Source organism: Rhineura floridana, chromosome 1 (assembly GCF_030035675.1).
Source record: "Rhineura floridana isolate rRhiFlo1 chromosome 1, rRhiFlo1.hap2, whole genome shotgun sequence".
NCBI lineage: Eukaryota > Metazoa > Chordata > Lepidosauria > Squamata > Rhineuridae > Rhineura > Rhineura floridana.
In genome coordinates this window covers 167993724-168014970 of record NC_084480.1, presented here as the reverse complement: position 1 = coordinate 168014970, position 21247 = coordinate 167993724, and the positions used below count along the sequence as shown (strand labels likewise).

At 42.0% G+C, this 21247-nt stretch overlaps 1 long non-coding RNA gene across 1 annotated transcript in view; it reads right to left on the bottom strand.

The window, feature by feature from the left end:
- LOC133364365 (uncharacterized) overlaps nucleotides 1-848 on the bottom strand; it is a 31513-nt gene extending 30665 nt beyond the window's left edge. The window contains exon 1 of the long non-coding RNA XR_009757924.1: nucleotides 182-848. This is a non-coding gene — a long non-coding RNA (uncharacterized LOC133364365). The remainder of the gene's footprint in view (nucleotides 1-181) is intronic.
- Between the last annotated feature and the right edge of the window lie 20399 nt (nucleotides 849-21247).

The following is a 21247-nucleotide window of genomic DNA, read 5'->3' as shown; positions in this document are numbered from 1 at the left end:
GAGGCTCACTTCCACTTTCGGAGCCATGCTGTGGAAAAAATAAAGACCGACGCGAGCGGGGGAGCAGCCCTAGCTAAGGCCTCGATCTCTTGCGTCCACATCTTCGGAGGGGCGGGGGGGGCGGAGGAAGACGCTGTCACGGGCAACAGCAGCGCGAAGCAAGCTTATTTGGGGTACTTACTTGCTAGAGCTCCAAACCAGCTGAGGACGGTCGATAAGCCTCCGTTCCGCAACACTCACGGCTCAGGCGTTTCCCTTCCCTTGAAAGCGCCAGGTGCTGTCCTTTCTTTCGCGTCCCTAGACGCGGCCTCACCGGCGTCGGTTCACCGCCGGCGCTTTGCCCGCAGGCCGGCTCCGCGCGTCTCAAAGTCCAGTTCACTCCCAGCCCCGCTTCGTCGTCACCGCGTGCTTGTTGTATCCTGGCTGTTTCGGCTCCGTTCTTCTGCGGCGTAGCTCGGTTTTCGGGCCGACGCTCTTACCGCGGATCTCTGGGTCCGTCTTCTACCTTCTCCTCCAGCCGGTTCGGAAAGCAGGCTTTGGTATCCCTGCCTTTTCTCCTCGTCTGGCCAAGCAACAGTCGTGGAAGCCGCCGAGCCCCAGTCAGAGAAGGAGAGACGCGCAGTTCGAAGAACTAGCAGGCAGGGGACGAGCGAAGCACCCATTCCTCCCTACGAGCGCCACCTTTGTTTATGAATCCCGGTTTTGCTTCATAACGTCGATTTCCCTCCGGGGCTTTAACGGGAGCAAAGTGCCCCAGGTTTGCATAATGTTGCACCCCTCTCCCAAACATACTGCTCCAGCCATTTATTACAAATGAGCCAGCTTTTGTAACCTGTGCTCAGTTACTCAGTGTAACATAACCAACGGATCTGCATTATAGTGTAATGTATGATGAAGAGCTTTGGCTTTTGGTTAAAAGTGAAATAAGGCTTAGGAATGTGGGGAAAGGACGGCAAAAAACTGTGCATTGTTCCTAGAAAATCTCTATGCAAAATTTATGCATCATCCTAAATTGCACGCCAGATTTTTTGCATCAGATGAGTATAAACCTTGACTAACCTCAGAATGGTTAAGTAAGAAGAGGGAAGCATTTTTCTTCGACGGGGAAAAGTGATGAGGGCTGGATCTGGCGGATGAAGCCTGAGCCAAATGTGGGCTCTTCTCTCTCTTCTTCCAGACGGATGGCTTTTTTTTCCTTCAGAGGAATGGTGCCATCAACCCTTCCTTGCAGACAATGGTCATTCTGCCATCCCACTAGCTCCACCTTCTACTCAGCTGCCTGCAGTACCAGGGCTTTGAAAATGGAAAATGGACTGCCTTCAAGTCAATTCCGACTTATGGTGACCCTATGAATAGGGTTTTCATGTAAGCGGTATTCAGAGGGGGTTTTCCATTGCCTTCCTCTGAGGCTGAGAGGCAGTGACTGGCCCAAGGTCACCCAGTGAGCTGCATGGCTGTGTGGAGATTTGAACCCTGGTTTCCCAGGTCCTAGTCCAACACCTTAACCACTACACCACACTGGCTCTCTACCAGGGCTTTGGCTAGGTTTAAAGTTAGGCTGCATTCATACTCCAGGGATGTGTGACATGCCTCCTGGAAGCAGCTATTTGCACTTTGACTGAGCATCAGAGACAACCATCCATAGAATCATAGAGTTGGAAGGGGCCTTGTAGGCCATCGAGTCCAACAACCTGCTCAACCTGAGGCCTGACTAATGCAGAATATAGTGGGACTATTACTTCCCTCGACCTGGAAACTATAGCTCTGTTTATGCATCCCAAAACCGCATTTGCCTTTTTTGCCGCAGCATCACACTGCTGGGTCATGTTCAACTTGCGATCCACTACAATTCCAAGGTCCTTCTCACACGCACTACTGCTAAGCCGGGTATTTCCCATCCTGTACCTGTGCATTTTGTTTTTGTGGCCTAAATGCAGAATCCTGCATTTGTCTTTATTGAATGTCATTTTATTAATTTCAGCCCAATTTTCTAGTCTATCCAGGTCCCTTTGGATTTTATGCCTGTCTTCCATTGTGTTAGCTATCCCTCCCAGTTTCGTATCATCCGCAAACTTCATAAGGCTTCCCTCCACCCCGTCATCTAAGTCATTGATAAAAATGTTGAAGAGTATCGGCCCCAGGACAGAACCCTGTGGCACTCCACTCGAAACCTCCTTCCAGTCCGAAGCAGAGCCACCGACGACCACTCTTTGAGTACGGTTTTCCAACCAGTTGTGAATCCACCTGACAGTATTTCCATGTAGTCCGCATTTGATGAGTTTGCTAATCAAAAGGTCGTGGGGGACTTTGTCAAACGCCTTGCTGAAATCTAGATAGATGACATCTACAGCATTTCCACCATCTACTAAGCTAGTGACCTGATCAAAAAAAGAGATGAGATTAGTTTGACAGGATTTTTTCTTGACAAACCCATGCTGGCTCCTTCTAATCACAGCATTGTCATCTAGATAGTTGCCAATGGACTCTTTTATTATCTGTTCTAATATCTTTCCCGGTATTGAAGTCAGACTGACCGGCCTGTAATTCCCCGGATCTTCTTTTTTACCCTTTTTAAAGAGCGGGATGACGTTTGCTTGTCTCCAATCCTCCGGCACCTCTCCCGTTCTCCAGGATTTCTCAAAGATGATGGCAAGAGGTTCCAAGAGTACATCCGCAAGTTCCTTCAATACTCTGGGATGCAGTTCATCAGGCCCTGGAGATTTGAACTCATTTAGGTTAACTAGGTATTTCCTGACTATCTCCTTATCAATCTTGAACTGCAATCCCGACCCCTTCCTGAGATTGCTACCGATGCAAGGTTGCACACTGTTCCCTTTTTGGGAGAAAACGGAGGCAAAATAGGTGTTGAGCAGTTCTGCTTTTTCCTCGTTATCTGTCAACATTTTGCCATCTTCATTGAGCAGCAGTCCCACCGTTTCCTTGGTCTTTCTCTTGCTTCGAACATATCTGAAAACCCCCTTTTTGTTGTTCCTCACTTCCCTCGCCAGCCTGAGCTCATTCTGGGTTTTAGCCTTCCTTACGCTATTCCTGCAAGCCCAAGCCGCTTGTCGGTACTCTTCCTTAGTGATGCGTCCTTCCTTCCATTCTTTATACATGCTCTTTTTTACTTTTACCTCCTCCACCAGTCTTCCGTGTAGCCACATTGGCTTTTTCCGATGTCTTCCGTTTTTCTTCCTCTTTGGAATTGTTTGCGATTGTTTGCGATCCAGTTTCTACTGAAGTCAAGGCACAGCTGCTGATGGCATTTATTTATTTAACTTATATCTATTCCTTGCCTTCCTCCCAAAGAGGCCCAATTTTAGTAATTTATTTCTGCCCACTCATTGCTGTCCCACTGTAAGCTACATAACCTTTAGCAGGTACATCCCCGTTTTCTGTCATGTCAATTTTCACTCACTTTTTATAGGGTAAAGACGGAGTTCCATCTTGTATGGAAGTCCTCTCTCTCTCTTGAACATGTCCCATCCTCAAGGGGTGGAGGGTCCTTTCCCTGACCTCATGCTGCATATTTGAAATAACACAAAGTTGAGGGTAAAAGGAAGTACCTCTGATGGTGGCAGAAGCACACCAGCTTTCCCTGCCTCTGTGGCTACTGAATAGCTGGAGCTCCAAGGGGAAGTTTGGGTGGAGCATTTGATCATTTATGTTCTTAATTTTAATCACTGTAGATAATGTGTCTTTATACTATAATTCATAATTTTCTGAGACTAAAACCATTTGCCTGTCTAGTGAATTGTTATTACCTTGGATTGACACTTCAACCATCTTTGATAATAGATCTGAATTAAAGAGAAACCTCAGGGCCAAACTACAGGAAATGCTATTCAAACAATTAGCAGTTGCTATCCCCCCCCCCGTTCTTTCAACAGGGTGGTGATGGTGGCTGGGTGCACCTGTCTTATGTGAGTCTGTCAACCAGGTTTAGGGGTAGTTTGAGATATGAGATGTTTGTGTTACAGTTGAAAACAAGTATAAAGGAAAGTGGAGGACAGAGGAAGAGAGGGAATTGATTTGTTCAAGCCCCTGACAGCTTGTAGTAAATATCCTGGAGTGGGTTTAGAGTTGTGGGGATACTTTCTCATCTTCAGAGCTATGTGCTCCCACCCCACTGCATAGTCCCCAATGCTTTTATTTATTTGATTTATATCCTGTCCTTCCTCTCAGTAGCAGCCCACAGCACCTACTGAAGTCACTGAGGGAGGTTATCAGGGGCAACTTGCTTATTTCTCATTGTTATTGGAGTCAGGTGGGGCTGTTTGGGTGCTGGACTGGTGCCCTGAAGCTGTAATGAGCTGGATGAGGGCCAGTAAGCTGAGATTGAATCCTGACGAGATAGAGGCACTGTAGTTTGTTGTTTCATGAGTCTGGAAGTTGGTTAGACAACTTGTTCTAGATGGGGGTGTACTCCCCCTGAAGAAGCAGATGCATAGTGGTGTACTCCTTGATATAGGGCTGTCACTTAAGGCCCAGGTGGCTTCAGTGATGCAAGGTGGCTTTGCCTAGCTGTGGCTGGTTCACCAGCTACCTGGATTGGAATAGTCTGGTCCAGGGACCCACACTCTAACTTCCAGTTTGGATTGTTGCCCCTTAAGACTGTCCAAAAGCTACAATTAGTGAAAAATGCAGCTGCCGGAAATAATATTCTGTGTAACTAGCTGAAAACATATAACACCAATTCTGAAAAGCTTACACTAGCTGCCTATACCCAGAAATCAAGGTACTAGCGTTGACCTATATAGCCCTAAATTATTTGGGACCCAAATACCTGAAGAAATGCTTTTCCCTGTATCAGCCTTTCCATGCTCTTAGATTTGGAGAGGAGGCCCTTCTTGTTCCACCACCAGGAGAAGGGCATAATCATGTGACATGTTTTCTCTGTGATGGCACTCGGCCTATGGAAAGCCTTCCTTTCAAGGCATGACTAATGCTAAAGCTTTTGTCATTTTGTCATCAGGTGAGAACTCATAATAATAATAAAATTGTCATCTGTTTGCCTGGACTGTTTTAGGTTACTGGTAATCTTGTCATTGCAGAATGTGGCTCCCTGGATGTTTTTAAGGATATGCTATGTTTTTATCTATTATTATAACTGGTTTTATCTATTGTTAACACCGGTTTTATTTCTATGTTTTTCTTGTTTTTGTAGTGGTACTCACCCCGGGAACATATTATGAAGGGCGGGCTAGAAATTATAAATAAATGGCTATAAAATACTCAGTTTTGGAACTTGCAGCCCTCTAGTGCTATATAGTACAGCAGGGGAAGACCTCAGAGGAGAGGGTGAGAGAAAAGTGTCATTTGTTGCTTCCTCCATTCTTGAAACTCATTCCCCGCCCAAGGCCTGAATAACATTATAATGCTCTTTTTCTCGGTTGTCTAGAGCCATTATCAGGAGCACACTTCTTACAAGGTGGGGGATACATTGCAACATTGTGTTACAGGTTCCAAGTATTTTGATAAATGTCTCAACAATTTATAATGAAAATTCTATCTTGTATAACACGTTAATTTTCAATTGAAGAAATACTCATTGCTCGCTAAAATTTCCCCTGGCATGGTAAATAAACAATCTTACCATCTGAGAAAACACTCAAGAGAAAGATTTGCCACTGAAATGGAATATTTACCTCATGGTGACATTATCACATTAACAAGCAACATGAGAAGAGCCGGGCTCCGGGCTCCTTTGTCAGGTATCAGAGGATTTCAGTGGGATTTAGCAGCTAATTTTGAGTTGTTTCTGGAGAATGGTTATCCTTATGGGTGTCATGCGGTTGAAGATTCAGGCAGGGATACTAGTGTAGATGAGCATCCTAGCTCAAATTTTTGCAAGCAGAATCATGGTGTGCCCAGCCTAGGGGTGGGATAGAAGTTCTCATTTAAAGGTGAACCTATCTAATTTGCAATTTCCAAAGCAATACGCAAACACAGCTATCCTTTGAAATTCACACACCTCAGACTTCTGCAACACAGTTCTCCAGCCAAGTAATATGTACAAAAATGCATACATTAGGTCAGGGGTTGCCAACCTGATGCCTGTGGGCACCATGGTGCTTGTGGAGGCCTTCAGTGGCATCCCCAGCAGGTAGTCTAGAATCTGAGTTTTCATTTTTGAAAAAGTCTCTAGCCCTTCTGAAAAGAAAGTTATGGAGCAAAAAGGGCAGGTACCCTTCTAAGCAATTTACATGAAATGACCCAGCTTGGCTGCTCCTGCCTATCAGTGTTATTGGCCAATGAGTGAAGTCAGAGCTGTAACTGACAAGTGAGTTGTTTGGACACCCCATAAGAGAAATCCCTGGGGTCCAAAAGAGCTGCTGTTTTGCCCTCCCTTTTAGTGTACTTTGCCCGCTTCTGCCTTTTTCTGGGCCTTGGAATCTCCATAGTTTGCCCTGCCTTTTCCCCTAACAATCAGGATGCATCTTTCACTTGAGATCAGGTTCACTTGAGATCAGGTAGGGTCTAGAAGTTATTTTCTGCAAATACTACTACACAACAAGTGTGGGTGAATGTTAAAGAATCCCCCTCCTCCCAATAAGGCAAGTGTGAAAACTTTGCAAAGAGGCTTAGGCATGTCTCCTGCTGTGTAGGAGATAAAGACTAGGGACTCATTAAGAATTTACTGTATAGTTAACTTACATGTCCACTCAGAATTAATACCCCAATTCACAAAAATAAATACAAAATGATCAAGCAAAAATTAGAAACCCCCTAGTTTCACTTTTGCTTGCTCTCTCTCTTTCTCAAGGTCACCCACCCAAAAAAACAGTAAATAAAGCAAAACAAAAAAGCCCCCCTCAAAACAGAAAATGTCTCCTGTTGCTTCTCTGGTTACCTGTGAGATGATCTGGCCTTCAGGGAAATAGCCCTGACTATGCTCAGAACAGATGCATGATTCTGATACAGGTTAATACTACCACATAGGTATGTTCTTGAAGCAGTTCTGACTCCTTCATAATTTGCTATACTGGCTGTGCAGAATAGGCCTCATGACAACAAATGTAGTGGGAGTCTTCTTAGTAGGGCTGACAAGCAGGCAGTCCTGGGAGGGATCTCTTTGCCATAGCAACATTTTTGGATTAGGATTGGCTGAATAGGGCAGAGAACTGATTGGCCAGAGAATCATAGATTGGCAGAAATGTTTGCAGGGCTTCTTTAATTTCAAGTAGAATTATATAATATTTGTAGGACGGGAAAGAATGCGTTGCTTTGAGACTTTAGGGGATTTTTTTAATTGCTTGACATTCTCCTTGAGACGGCTGCTCCCCAGGAGCCCTAGTGGACCAGCCTCCACAGCTGGCAGCATCTTCACTTTACAAGCCTCTGAGGAGGAGAGGCCTGCTTGGCTTGTCCCGTCTTCAGTGGAGTTTCTGCTTGCACCTGCTATCCATCTTTGCTCCCAAGATGAGTTTTTCCTTTTGGAGATGTGGTAACAGACAGCAAAGGGAACCGGCTTTTCAAATTGTTGTTTATAATATGTGTACTCCTGTTTGGCACCTGCAAAAGTGTTTGAGCATTTGAATGGGCTTGAGTCCTCTCCGGGATCAGCACAAGTGGAGTTGCCCATCTCTATTTGCACCTTATACCAAGTACTGTTTAAAAGAAATGAATTCCTCTTTGGTTAGCTGAGAGTGAGAGTTGGAATGTCATCTTTTCAGATTCTATATTTGTATAATTTTCTTGTTTCCTCTAAGGAGGTCAAGTGGCATTTTAGCCTCATAGCAAAGCTTAGGCTGAGGGACTGTCACTTGCCCAAGGACACCCTGTAAGCTTTGTGCCTAAGTGCAGACTGGACCTGGGTGTCTCTTGTTCATTTTCAACACTTGAGTGACTACACCACAATGAAATATCCAACTTTTCTTTTCTCTACAGTCACCCAAGACGTGCTGGTTTCATGGATCTTGTAAGTACTCAGAACTGCTCAAGATATTTTTTCATATTTACCAACTTTTTATTTGTATAGGACATTTCTATACTGTCCTTCATAAAATATATCTCAGGGCAGGTAAAGTAATGAAGGGAAATTCTATTATAATTACCATTTATTCAGTTATTTATTTATGTAGATTCAAACTGGGATTGAGAAAATGGATTATTTTTTCCAATTTCAGCAGGTGAAAGTAAATTTAAAGCCACTTTTCAAAACTATATATTGGTCTGCTCATGCCTCTGAATGGCCAGATAGGAACCTGAAACCTATAGGGTTATGCTAGTGCTGAGACTTCCTGCCCAGTTCACGCATTTCATTCTAGCGTTTGATTTTCAACATCACCAAGAAATACATCTTCTACAGCCTTCTGACTGTTTCCTTTTCTGAGTTTCTAAAATGTGAGTGAGGAAATTGAATGTTGTAAGAGAGTCTTAAAAAGGACTGCCATATTGCCTGGCTAGCTAGGTTTTACCTGGATTCTAGCCGTGCTACCAGGTGCCTGCTTAGCCCATTAGGTGGCCCGGATTCCCAGCTATCCTTTAAAAAACAAAAGCATGTCTCTAGTCCTTGAGGATCCAGAGATACAAGGCAAAATGTGGAGGCAGCTTTCTGCCCATTTTGTGAGAAATCAGCCTATTCCCGCCTTCCATTGTTCTTAACCAGTGAGGGACGTTATAGCTGTCCTGGAAAAATCAAGAATATTAGCCTGCCTGTCTGCTATATATGCAGAATCAAGCAGTTTAGGAAACTGCAAATGTTCACTTGATCAACATGTGCAGCTCCACCCCTTATCCAGGGACTCTAGCTCACCTTCTGGCTGAGTCAGCCTTCATCTCAATTGCCTCTGTGTCTCTCAGGGTATGTGTCTTAAGTGTGGGCTTAGCCACATGGGAGCAAAACATCGTATTAAAGACGTTGCTTTTACCTCCATTTTCTGTTTGCGCAGTCCACATGGGCTCAAAGCCGCTACAAACATGATGCTGTTCATTCACACTGAAGGGACAGGATCAATCATGCAGCTTCCTAATGACCACACCCTCTTAAGATCAAAATTTACTTCCTCTGGTTACCTTGGCAACTGAGCATGCCAAGTTTGTTCCAGAGTTGCATAAAAAAAAACACTGAAGTACAATTATTTGTAGTTTCACTGCTACAATCCAGTTGGAATGCAAATATTTGCTTGAACAGTAGGGTTGCCAGGCTCGGGGCTTGAGAATGATTCTGTATCTTTAAGAGAAGAGAAAATTCAGCCAAGTACAGGTTTTCTTGCAACACTGTAATGGGAAAAACCACAAGGTGGAATTCTCCTTTCCCTCTGCACAACTTTTAAAGATACAGTAGACCTCTTGGTTACCTCCCTGAGCCTGTCAACCTTATTGAACAGTGTTATGCTTTTGTGCACAAATTAGGGGGGAAAGAAAAATAAAGCACAGTTTGCAGCAGGCTTGCAGAACAGGAGCTAGCAGCCAAACAGGAAATGAAATGAAAGAAGGGAGGAGGAGGGAGTGGGCGTGGAGAGGGGAACAATTGACATACCCACCTAAAGCATCAGAGTAAAGCATTTACAAGCACAAGCAATATGAACTGGAGACTTTTTTCTTTCCCTTTTCGGATTAAAAGACCATTTATATACTATGGATTTAAAAGGAAAAACTGCATTCTAGCTGCTGATTGCCTGCAATGTCATGTGATCCATGCAAATTAAAATGGGCTGTGAATAGCACCAGACCTGCACTAAACCTTTGTGTGAACCAGCCCTTAAATGGATGGGAGGGTCTGCCTGCCATCATAGAGGATGGAATAAAGGGGTTTGAATCCACCAAATGCTCCCTCCCCTGAACAAAAACAAGATATAAAGTAGCTTCTCTGTAGAAAAGGCTGAGGTATTAGTATTTGCATTTTTTTGGCTCTGCCCCCTCCCTGTTAATTGGTGCTTACTCCCAAGTAAAGTTGCATTGTAATGCAGTTTCACTCTCACTGTTGCCTGGCAGAGCCTCTGTTGAGCAATTCAGAAAAGGCTAAAAAGTATTTTTAATACCTATCCTCCTTCATAATGAGTGGCAGGCATGTCCTCACCAAAGATCACCCTACTTCATCTCATCTACAAGGATGGATGGATGTGTGTATGTGTATATACATATATACATACGTACATATACATATTCACTATATTTTATATATATATATACAGTGCCTTGCATCATACCCTTGACTAATGCTCTCATATTACTGAATTACAAATGGTACATTGTAATTTCATTCTGTATGATATTTTATTTTGAAACACTGAAACTCAATTATTGTAAGGCTAATGCTTTGCATACACAGGATCTGGTTGGGAGGGTTACTCAAATCCTCTCACATACTGAATGAACATGCTCCCTCACCATGCATGTTAGCCAAGCTCCTCTATGTGCACACTAAAGTATTTGTGTAGAGCTTCTCTCTATGAGGGAGCTCTTGATTAGATCCCATCCCTTATGAGGAGGAACTCTACACATGTTAGTGTTTCAGGTTCACTTCACATGGTTTGCAGAAGTTCAAAAAGGAGATTCCCTGCACCCCCCCTCAAAAAGCATAAAATGAAGATTGAGCTTCCCCACTACCACAGAATGCTCAGTGTCAGTTGCGAAAGAAAACTGGAAGACTTGGGGGGAGGGGGTTGGAGTTTCTTTGAGGAAGACATGGCTGGCTAGAAACCTGAACAGGAGCACCCCTGTTAGAAGGTGAGGATGCACTGTAACATTTTGCTGCATGCGATACTACTACTGCTGCTACTACTACTACTACCAACAACCATTTTTTGTACTTTGCTTTTGGCATTCTTCTCCCCTGATTTATACATGGAAGCTCCAGTCACTTCCTTGGCTACCATCAATTGGAAATGGAAACAGAATTGTCCTGGCTCTACGGTGAATGCAAGTGATTCCTCACTGGAAATCTTGGAAAGTGGCATGTATTTTGTCTACATTTATGTGGCCCTTATGGAGGATGTCTCTACTGAGGAGTACTTCGTTGTTCACCTGGTCACTAACTCTTATGACCTCAGTGTTCTCAAAGGGCCCAGTGCTACTCATGCATTTGTAAATATGGGAAGGCCTTATTTCCTGGAAAATGGAATAAAGTTGCACTTGGAGATTAATGAAGGACTTGCACATATTGATAGCAATAGAACATATTGGGGGATTTTTAAGGTTTAACAAGAGCCCTGGCTTGTGTCAATTTTTACTAAGTTGAAAGTATGTGCATAATAAATTGCTGAGAGTGATGCTGTATTTCTCAGCAATGCATCAAGGTGTTCCCTCATATTCTTGGAGATCAGTTGACGGTCCAATCTTCCTTTTACATTTTCCAAGAACTTATGCTTTGGTTCTGCTTAACTCCAGCCAGTTGTTTGGCTAGATCTTCTTACACAATGGAAACAGAGATTGCAAAACTGTGACATATACAAGACCAAGATAAAATAAACTTAATGCAGGTTGCACCATTAAATTGAACATACCACCTAGGTCACCTAGACCAAACATAGATAGAAGGTAGATCTAGGTCTACTGGTAGATTTCTGGGTGATGTGCAATAGATTGGTAAGGATTTCTGACTCCTAATTGTCTGACAGCAGCAACAACTAAAATGCTTCCCCTGCCCCCCCCCCCAGATTGAAGGAGAACATTGTGGAGGAAAACCAGTAGTCGTTTTCTGTGTGAAAGAACTTGCAATCATTATCATAACCAAACTCACAAATTCCTGGGCTAAGCATGTGCTTAGCAGTACCCTGTTTCTTAGTTTTTAGTGTATATGTGCCCAGCTCAACCACTATTTTGCACCTGACTCTGGTTGGTGGTCCTTGTGGTCCTGGTAAAAAAACAAAAACAGATCTTGTAAGCCTGAAGCTTGCCAACTCCTGCCCTAGACCTGTTTGTTGGCATTGTCAAAGTCATCTGTGGCTGTATATTAAAAGACACCAACATGATCTGAGAACAGTTAATATTAACCTCCAACAACTGTAGCCTTCCTTAGGCATTCTATATAAGTTGAATAAGTATGCAAGTACAGAGCTTGGAAGTAATTTGTTAGGAAAAATGAATTACTTGTAATTTATTACTTTTTTGAGGAACGAGTGGGTAATTTCTTTACATTTTGATTGCAATAAAACAAGGAGTACTTTTATTTATTTTGAGCTGTAATTGTAATGTTTCCAGTGTTACTTTGGGGTGTTACGGAGGAGCAGGGGAAGCATTCTGCTTCTTCGATTCATGGATGAAAATCACGTACTTCTGCGCAGCGTCGTTCTTTCCTTGTGCTCTGTGGATGTTTAGAAAATGATGAGGGAGGAGGTGGCGAGTGGGACGGGTGGAATGGAGAAAACAATTGTTTTTTAAAAAAGATGGTGGCGGAGAAGAATGGGGCAGAAAGAGAAAGGATCTGGAAGGCAAGAACATGGATGAATGATGAGAAGGAGGCAACACTGGAATGGAGATAAAGAACTGTGGAGGTGAGAGATGACGACTGTGTATATGTGTGTTTGCACTTGGTGCGAGGGAGCAGCCCTCCCTGGCTACTTTGCCGCACTTGCAGCTTTAACTTTTTTGCACTCCAAGCGAAAATGTTTGCTTTGTGGCAGGGTGGGAACCAGAAGGTGGTTGAGTGAGACAGACTATGCTTGCTAGCTGAGGGTGTGTGTGTACATGGTTTGGCACGCAAAGCTCTGAGCGGTGGCCTCCGCCTCCCTCCCCACCTCCCCTCTCTTACCAGTGAAGAGACAAGAGACCACCACAGCTAGCTAGCTGCCCAGAAGTAGCAGGGCTGCTGGGAGAGCAAGGAGCAGAGCCAAAAGCCTCCTCACAGCCATGGCTTTGGGGTGAGTGAGGGGTAGGGAGAAGTTGCAGCAGCAAGCAGCCAGGGCCCTAAAGAGCTGCTGGTTCCAGTTTTCTTTCCTGCCCTTTCTTCCTAACAACCAGGATGCATCTTCGTCTTCTGAGGAAGGTATTCCTGGGAAGTTCTTTTGTGCAAATTAAAAATCCCCCTCCCCATGGAAAATGAAAAGAGTTCCAAACAGGCACTTGTTAAAAATCATTGTGTAGTTTATTTTTATTTTTTTTATTTATTATCTGATTTATATCCCGCCCTTCCTCCCAGCAGGAGCCAAGGGCGGCAAACAAAAGCACTAAAACACTTTGTTGTTCTTATGGGCTTTCAAGTCGATCACGACTTATGACGACCCTATGAATCAGTGACCTCCAACAGCATCTGTCATGAGCCATCCTGTTCAGATCTTGTAAGTTCAGGTCCGTGGCTTCCTTTATGGAATCAATCCATCTCTTGTTTGGCCTTCCTCTTTTTCTACTCCCTTCTGTTTTTCCCAGCATTATTGTCTTTTCTAGTGAATCATGTCTTCTCATTGTGTGTCCAAAGTAGGATAACCTCAGTTTCATCACTTTAGCTTCTAGTGACAGTTCTGGTTTAATTTGTTCTAACACCCAATTATATGTCTTTTTCGCAGTTCATAGTATGCGCAAAGCTCTCGAACACCACATTTCAAATGAGTTGGTTTTTCTCTTATCCGCCTTTTTCACTGTCCAACTTTCACATCCATACATAGAGATAATAAAAACAGACCTTAAAACAAAACAACTTTAAAAACATTTTAATAAGTTTTAAAGACATCTTTAAAAGGTTAAAAAAGATTTTTTTTAAAAAAAGATTTTTTAAAAAACATATTAAAAAGCAATTCCAACTAGGGCTGCCAGGCTCAGGGCCTGAGAATGTTTCTGTAACTTTAAGAGAAGAGAAAATTCAGCCAAGTACAGGTTTTCTTGCAACACTGTAATGGGAAAAACCACAAAATGAAATTCTCCCTTCCCCCTGCACAACTTTTAAAGATACAGAAGACCTCTTGGTTGCCAGGCCCAGCCTCCAAGAGGTATTACGTATCTTTAAAAGTTGTGCAGGGGAAAGAGAGAATTCCACCTAGTGGTTTTTCCCATTACAATGTTGCAAGAAACCCTGCACTTGGCTGAATTTTCTCTTCTGTTAAAGATACAGAACCATTCTCAGGCCCTGAGCCTGGCAACCCTACAACATAACCAATTATCAGGGATGATGGAAATTGTAGTCCTACAACATCTGGAGGGCACCACGATGGCCATCCCTGGTCTGTAAGGCTCCACAAGTAACTTTTGTTGTTTGTTGCAATACATACAAGAACATAAGAAGAGCCTGCTGGATCCAACCAGTGGCCCATCTAGTCCAGCATCCTGTTCTAACTGTGGCCAACCAAATGCCCTAAAGGGAAGCCCAAAGGCAGGACCTGAGTGCACGAGCAGCACTCTCCTCGCTTGTATTCCCAGCAACTGATATTCAGAAGCACACTGTCTCTGACAGTGGAAGTAGAACATAGCTGTCATTGCTTTATCCTCTTTTGAAGCCATCCAAGTTGGTGCCCATCACTGCTTCTTGTGGTAGTAAATTCCATAGTTTCACTATATGCTGGGCAAGACCACATTTTTAATTGGAAGAGAAGGGATAACATTTATTCTGGTGGATTACTTTTGATATGTGCATTTTCTGTCTACCTACATTATGTCTCAAGTTCTGCTTCTAGCAGTTCAATCAGGCATACATATCTACCTGATGAGTTCAGTGAGACTTATTCCCAGGTAAGTATGTACAGGATTATGTTACCTCGTAGGTTATACTGTTTACAAACAAAATTACAAAGGCAACTAGTAAAGTACTAAAGTTTGCATTTTTCTTTGATGATATAGATAAGAAGATATGTACTGCCTTCAAGTCGATTCCGACTTATGGCGACCCTATGACTAGGGTTTTCATGAGGCTGAGAGGCAGTGACTGGCCCAAGGTCACCCAGTGAGCTTCATGGCTATGCGGGCATTCGAACCCTGGTCTCCCAGGTCGTAGTCCAACACTCTAACCACTACACCACACTGTCTCTTTCTTTGATGATAGGGGATTGCCATATTGATAAAAATGTGTTTTAGTTGAAAGGGGTGCTGGGGTGTTTTTTGCAACATAACACCGGCATGCCTTCAAGCACCGCAGTTCCTGTTCAGTACTGGTGGCATCGTAATGACTGTAAAAAGACATTCCTTGTCTGATGTGCTCCTTGAGCAAAGCTGAGACATAACAGAAATGTATTGTAAAAGCAGCATTTCAAGTGTATAATTTGATTTCGAGTAAAGTATATGTGTTTTGGGGTATCGCCATTGCTGGGGTGGGGGTGGGGGATGGATGTGAGATTCTGTTATGCCATTCAGTTAATCTCATGGATAAAAATATATTCTACTACCCTCTGTGTGTATTATTAACATTATTTTTAAAGTTGTTTGAGGCTACTTAGGTGTGCAGCAACCAAGGCCAGCACCTCGGGGTTTTTTTTAAAGTACACTTAAAGTAACTTAAGTGTGATAGTAGTGATTACTTTTGAGTAACAGTAAAGTAATTAATTCCTTTCAGAACAATTGTAATGGTAATTCCTTTTGGGGGCCATGTGACAGTAATTGTAATGTATTCCTTTTTCAAAGTAATCTGCCAGGCTCTGTGCAGTGGGAACAAGCATGCTAGCTCTGCTCCCCTATTGCTAATCCAGGGAAGAGACACACTTGTGGTTTTGCTGGCTTCAGTGCACCTCCATCTCTTGTTTTCTGAATGCAGGAACACACAATGCCAGGAAAACTCTGCCCCCTTTTACTCTAGACGTCAGAAGTTGCAGCTCCAGTGCACTTTACCTTGGAGCCAGCTTCACACAGCCTTCAGAACTGATTGGCCATCAACCCTGTTGCCATGCCTGGTATGACCAATGAAAATGCTTTGCTGCAGATTGAGGCAGACACAGTGATTGGCCCAATGCTTTACTGTGGGTAGTCCTAATCAGCAGTAGGGAAGGAAGATGTTTCAACTTGAGGGCAGAGTAGTTTCAAAATGCAACTAGTGAAAATGGTCTGGCTGCTTTTGAAGCAACTAGTGTGTCTGCAGTCCCAGACTGTTGCCCTCCACAAGTTGGATGGCAGCTGGAATAACTACCAGGAGGCAGATCTAGCATAGCCATCCCCACTGCTCTACCTTACATATTTACTTCACTGTTATGCCTTAGAAAGCTACACTTCTTGGAGGTTTGGACACTATGTTTTTTAGGATCAGTTTTTAAGGACTCTTAGGATAAAAGAAGTGCTGGCTTCAGTGTCTTGACTACAGCTAATGTTTAACACTCACATAGCACTTTGAAAGTGTTTTGCATAATTATTTCCATAATGCTAACATCATCTTTGTAAAATAGATGAGAATTATTATTCACTTATATCATGGTAAAATTGTTTAGTAGCTGTTCAACAATCCATTCCATAAGAACAGAAGAAGAGCTTGTTGGATCAGGCCAGTGGCCCATCTAGTCCAGCATCCTGTTCTCACAGTGGCCAACCAGGTGCCTGGGGGAAGCCCGCAAGCAGGACACTCTCTCCTCCTGAGGCTTCCGGCAACTGGTTTCCATATTTTGTTCTTCATTTTTTTATTAAAAAACAAATATTATCAACAATTCCAGATATCAAAAAAGATAAATAGAAGAAAGAAAAATAGGTATGAAAAATGTTTCACATCCGTTGAAGAGTGTTTTGTTTTGCCAAAAAAAAAAATATTCCAATTTAAGAAAACATTATTATGGTTTCGTTCCTTTAGTTTTATGAATGTTGTTAGTTTCCCAATCAGCTTGTATTTATCCAGTTTATCTTGTCACTCAGTGATGGAGGATACAGATACTGTTTTCTAATATTTAGCATAATATCTTGTATTAACAATCATACATGTCTTTAAATCATCTGTCTTTAAATCAATATGAAATTATCTCCTATACATTTCATATTGATTTAAAGACAGATTTTTAGTGTATCTTAACAAAAACTACATTGGGTCCAAATGAACTCTTTCATGAGTAATTTTTTCAGTTGCCTCTCTTATCTTCTCCGATAATGTCTGGCTTGCATGTCCACCACATATGATAGTAATTGCCAACTTCAGTGTGTCATTTCCAGCTTTTACTGCCTGGTAACCTACTATGCGTTCTGGCATCATTAAAGTGCATGGCTATCCAGTCAGGTAAACCTACATCCACCCCACACTTTCATATAAATCAGTCTTTAGTTTTTTAAGTATCTTGAATGCAACTTGAATAGCTAACAACTTATAAATGCCGCTGATCCAGTACTTAGATGTAGAATACGGTTGGGGAACTTGTGGCACTCTTGTTGGACTGCAAGTCCCATTATCCCTGCTGCCTAGAGCTGATGGGAAGTGGAGTCCTACAATATCTGGAGGGTCACAGGTTCTCTGTCCCTGCTGTAAAAGAAGGATTTAACGGATGGCTGAATATGACTGAGATAAAATGATGGTATGGATCAGGAGGAAAGGCAATGCAGGCCCAGGCCCTCCGGACTGTAGTTCAGAGTATCAGAGGACAAGATCAGAGCAGTGGAGGCTCTTTCACAAGGGCTACTGGGGCACAGCCCTCCCAAGGACAATGTCAAGCAATTTTAACCCCTCTCCCCAATCTCAAAGCCACACACTCTTTCCTGTCCCACACACCTTTTATACTTCAGTTTGAACTCAGAGTGACTCCTAGAGATATTTGTGTCTACATCCTGCAAAAATTGCCCCAACGGGTGAGAGGGTGGTGACCCATCAAGGCTCAAGAGGCTAAAATCTGTTTTGAAATATTTCATTTAAATACATCAACAAAAGACCAGTGAACACACTTCAATTTATGACAGACATAAGCATAATGACATCAAACAGTAATCAACACACATTTTACATAAATGAATTTTGGGGAAAGGAAAAGTAAGAACTGTGTACGCAAATATGCAACTTAACTTTTATAACTTAACTCTAAGTTGCATATTATTTCTTTGAATAATTTTTAAAAACAGTTATGGCATCAAAACAAATAATATATTTCACTATTATGCAACTCATTTCTGTTGCCCACCTACAGTTCCCACCAACCCAAACTAGTTAAAACCTTTACTACATTATCCCAGCTGTCCCAACTACTTGGCCTTTCAGTTAAGTGAAGAACATACAGTAGTTACAAATCCAGAGTGACATTCTAGGAATCGGGCTCCTGTGGTCTTAGATGCATGTTAGCAGAGCTCACTCTAGTTGTAAAGTGATATATATTTATATTTCCAGGATATAGGATCCAGGAAAAATCCAAGCAGAAAATTAGTCCAGTAAAAATTAAAGAAAAATGTTTGAAAATAAAATAGTGAAGTCTGTACCTCACCCAGAGAACAAAATAGTCAGAGCTGAACAAACAGTAAATGGAAAACTCGGCACACAGAAAAACTTAACCCAGTGTAAAATTATGTACACTGGAAGAATAGAATCTAAAAGCAAAGTTTTCTTCTGTGTGTGTGTGTGTTGCAGAGAAAATATGTTACAGCACAAAAAAAATCTTTAAAAAACTGCTTGTGTAGAAAGGATATGAAGCTAAGATGGAGAAAAAAATGCTACTTTTCTTTGTTTCCCAACATCCCAGAAACCTTTTCCTGATTACCAATTGGCTTATTTTTAATTCCCCCCTTGCTCATAACTAAACTTGGTTCTGTATTGTAAAATAACAGGTTATGGGAGTGACGCGACAAACACCTGCAGGAACAGTTTTCCATTGTTTTAGGGGTTGATGTGATTCCAAGAGTTACTGGGCTACAGGGAAGCTCAAGGAGGACATCCAATGCTGCTAGTCACATGGAGTAACAAATGTTGTACCTTCTTCATATTGGTGCATTTTCTTAGCTCAGCTGAGGCCTTGCCAGCATTTATGTGGGTAGAAACACACTCACTGTTCTTCTTGTTCCAGTGCTTCTCTACCTCTCCTGAAAACGGGCACATGATGCTACTCAAACCCCACCCCTTTCTCCTGTAAAACCGGGTGGAAGCTACTTGAGTGTGTTTTTTAAAAGAATCGCTTCTAAGAGATTTTGCAATAGATGACAGATAAACCCATTCCCCCTCCAGGTGTGGCTAATGGAAATGCTTTGATCCAGTGACTTCTCACACACTCTGGACAGAAAATTATTTCTGTCCTCCAAACAAGCATTCAGGCTGATTTCCATTATCAGCCCAAGTATCTTGAGTAAAGTTTTCTTCCATTCAATTCCACAGTTTCTGGGGTGATCACCATCATGCACACAGATCTGCCCCCCAAACTGAGTTCAGTAATATTGTGCTCTCTGGCCGATCAAATCTCTGCACATTTCAGCCAGTCCCAATCAGGGCAGATGAGCTGTGTTAAATTTGACTATTAGGAGGACTGATGGCTTTTCAGTCCTGTTTGTGCAGGTTTCTACTCCTTCCTGTTGTCATGGGGGCAATCCAAGCAGACTACATTAGCATGGGAACTGCAACAATTGTAGCCCTTCAGTCTCTGGTAGCCCATCAGAGTCATCCATCTATAGTTGGTGCAGCTCGAGGAAGTGGACAAGGTGCTTGGAATGGTGCGGGCGACCACGTCTGCCCTGGACCCTTGCCCATCTTGGCTGGTGAAGGCCAGCAGGGCTGTAACCACTGGCTGGGCCAAAGAGGTGATAAATGCCTCCTTGAGAGAGGGAGTAGGCCCTGGTAGTCTCAAGGAGGCAGTAGTGAGACCTCTTCTAAAGAAACCTTCTTTGGACCGAGATGTTTTGAACAACTATAGACCGGTGGCGAATGTCCCTTTTTTGGGCAAGGTCTTGGAGCAGGTGGTTGCCAGCCAGCTCCAGGTGCTTTTGTTTTTTTCTTTTTACAATAATTTTTATTCAAATTTTCATAAAACATACAAAACAAAATCATAAAACATTCAAAGACAAAAAACAAAACAACAAAAATGATTAAACAAAAAAATAAAATGTTGACTTCCCATTTGTCGCAGATCAAATCAGTTATAGGTCTACAATATATAACAATCCTGTCTCTTAAATTATATTATAAAATCACTTTCCTCCAGTAGTTATCTTAATTAATCATCAAATCTCATAAACATTACTTTATTCTTTCCACAAAAAGTCAAAGAGAGGTTTCAATTCTTTAAGAAATATATCTATCAATTTTTCTCCAAATAAACATGTCGATTAATCCATCTCGTTAATAATAATAATAATCTTATTGTCATAACCATAGTCCAAATAAACATATCGATTAATCCATCTCATCAAAATATGTTAGGTCCAATAATTTCAATAGCCATTATTCCATTATCCCTATTAATTCCATCTTCCATCTTCAATAGTCCTGTTAAGTCCAGTAATTTCAGTATCCAATCTTCCATTATCAGTATTCCATAATAATCTTGCTGTCATAGCCATAGTCATATAATAAGAGTCTGATGGGAATTTCCTCTATCCCAAATATTTTCTTGCCATCAATTCTGAATAAGTTGCTGAAATATTGTTGTAAAGTCATATCTCTGTTCTTCTTTTTTACAAAATGCACTGGCTCATCTCTTGAGAGTTTTTCCATTGTCACATGGCTGCAGTTAATTCCATAGATTTTCTCTATATCAAGCTCCATCACGTCATTCCAGTCCAGAAGATTATCCAAGCCATTGATAACTTTATCTCTAATATCTTCATTAATTTCTTCAGAGATAACGTTAAATTCCAAACAGTAGATTTTATTTCTAATATCCATAAACTCCAGATCTTTTTCCAATTCCACATTTGTTCCAATCTCCAGGGCTTGTATCTTCCCTTTATTTTTTCTTTTCTCATCTCTGATCTCATTCTCCTCTCTCACAGGATCCCCTATTTCTTTAAGCTCCTGCGTCATTTTGCTCAGTTCAATTTTCAGCTCCTTACTGCCCTGTCGCAGGGTTTGTTTCGTTATCTCAATCTCATCCATTATTTTCTGAAACATAATTACTTCCAGATTCTCAGCCACTTTCTTGATTGCCATTTTTAAAACCACAAAAACAAAACAAAACAAAAATAAAGAAGAACCACTTCTTATTTCAGCAACAATTGGGTTAATATTCCAGGCTTGATGACATCACAGTATAAACAGAGCAACCTGCCTTATCTCTCTATGTTCAAGAATACAAAACAAATTTAGTTCCCAGCATCAAAACAGTTAGTGGCGTCGTGAAGAAGCAGATTCGTCAAAATAAAATAGACCAAAAAGAGAATAGTCCCAGACAATATAATGTTCCTCGGAATAGAAATCCCTCTTCTGTTTATATCTTTAAAATGCACTTCCAGGACAGCTTTTTGCAATAGAAACAGAGATAAGCTGTTAATTTCGTGAATAACAGAGAAG